This window comes from Nanorana parkeri, unplaced genomic scaffold, assembly GCF_000935625.1.
Source record: "Nanorana parkeri isolate BGI_ZX_2015 unplaced genomic scaffold, ASM93562v1 scaffold3117, whole genome shotgun sequence".
NCBI lineage: Eukaryota > Metazoa > Chordata > Amphibia > Anura > Dicroglossidae > Nanorana > Nanorana parkeri.
The window spans coordinates 65,505-67,713 of NW_017309385.1; the positions used below are offsets into that span (position 1 = coordinate 65,505).

The following is a 2,209-nucleotide window of genomic DNA, read 5'->3' on the forward strand; positions in this document are numbered from 1 at the left end:
AAAACAAATTAAAATAATAAAAAATAAAAGCAGCATATCCTGGAGGAGGAGCGCATTACATCACGTTTCCTTTTTTCTTGGCTCGGGCTCAAAAGGTTCTAGCTACGGCTCTGGATGGGTCCCCAATCCTAGTCACTAAACCCACGGCATCCATATTGCCTTCAAGGACCCCAAACCACCCAAAGACTGCCATGACAAGATGAACCCGAACCTAAACAAAACAAACAAAAACAAAGAGAACACGGCAAAAATAAAAGAAAATGAACCAAAATGAAAACCAACAAGGGCGAGCAGGAGGGAAAATCCTCATCTGGCTCCCACTTTATTCTTTTCTGGAAAGTTCCTCAGACCCACGTGTAACCCACCTCCTGAAATCCTACCTCGTATGGGCCTTTCTCCAATCCGGTAAGCCACCCCTTCTCCTTACTTTTCTCTCTGGCTCCCCTTCTCCCCCGTCATGCTGACACTCCTCAGAATTCCCTCTTTTCCTTGCGCTCCATGTCTGTCTGGATGGGGCTGAAAGTGAAATTGTCACAGTGAGTGTCATGTGTTCTCCATATTTGGATGTTCCAGAGAGTGTTCCGGGTCCCTGCAGCAGGAGAGCTTTGTGAAGAGAAGTACAGGATGTCTACTATGGCTGCTGTAAGGTGAACCTGTTACTAGTCAGATCGAATTCAATGTTCACTCCTACATAGAAATACATCCTCTTACAGTTGTAGCCACACTTCGGCTGTAATTCTAAGCTTTTTATCCCATCAGGTGACAAGTATATTTAACCCCCATAGAGAGCTGTGGACTCTGGTGTAGAAGACAATCAGCAGAGGAATGAAGATCAACAAAGTCAATGCCACATTCTATCCCACATCATTCATCCTGGTCGGGATTCCTGGACTAGAAGGAGCTTATAACTGGGTAGCTGCTGGTGTTTGCACCTTCTGTCCGCAAGCATAGCTCCTAAAATGCTGTCTGTCTTCTGGTTCCACGAGGGACACATTAGTTTTGTGTCATGTCTCCTCCAGATGTTCTTCCTCCATTCTTTCTGCAGCTTTGAGTCGGGCCTTTTGCTTGGAATGGCGTTTGACCGTTATATTGCCATCTGCCAGCCGCTCAGATATGGGTCCATAATGACCAACACCATTATCGTCAGGCTGGTCATCATACTGCTCAGAGCGGTGGCTTTGTTTTGTCCATGCATCATTTTGATCAATAACTTCCCTGCATTTAAAACCAACATTGTGGCCCATTCGTACTATGAACACATGGCGATTGTGAAACTTGCTGCTGCCGACATCAGAATAAACAGTGCTTTGGGGTTAACGGTGGCATTCTTGATCCTAGGAGTAGACCTGACGTTTATCCTGGTGTCCTACTGCGCCATCTTCCATGCTGTCTTCAGACTTCCATCCAAAGACGCCCGACTGAAAACCTTCAACACCTGCATACCCCATGTGTGCGTCTTTCTAAGTTTTCATGGTCTGGCCTTCTTCCCTTTCCTGTCCCACCGGTATGGCGGGAAAAGGATTCCACCTTATGTTCATATAATGCTAGCAAATACCTACCTTCTAGTTCCACCCATGCTAAACCCAATGATTTATGGGGTGAAGACAAAGCTGATCCGGGAGCAAGTCTGGAAAATGTTACAGAAATATCAAAGCTCTCTATCAAAGGGACGGAATCTGTAGAGTTGATGCATGTTCATCCCACGCTCTGCAGACTCCTCCACAAACTTACTGATAGGTTAGATATGTTCACCTAAAATTAACCCCAAGTATGCTTGACTGCGGAGGGACATTAGAAGGTACGTTCCTCTGATGCAGAGACTGATGAAACTGGCTCAGTGTCCTATGTACAGGGCTGCGGAATATGTCAGAGCTATATACATATAAAATGTTATGACTGTGTGACTGTGGAGGGAATATACATATATATATATATCATGGAGGGCATGTCTTGAATTTCCTAGGCAAAGCTTTCCCTCACAAGCCTCCATACTGTGAAGGGTGAAGAGTGTATAGGTCTGGGTGAGATAGGAGGAGAGGGAGAGAGAGAAGGGAGGTTGTATCTCTAGGTTGCAAACTATGGAGGTCTTAGTAAGATAGGGGGGGGGGGGGGGAAGGGGGGGGGGGGGGGGTGTATTGGGACAATGATGGCATGCTTGGACTTGTAGTTCCTTAGCTGATAAATATGTGTGGGGGTGGGGGGTACAGTT

General features: G+C 46.1%; 1 pseudogene; it reads left to right on the top strand.

Moving 5' to 3' along the window:
* The first annotated feature begins 825 nt into the window (after positions 1-825).
* LOC108802791 lies at positions 826-1,682 on the top strand (annotated as a pseudogene).
* The last annotated feature ends 527 nt before the right edge of the window (positions 1,683-2,209 follow it).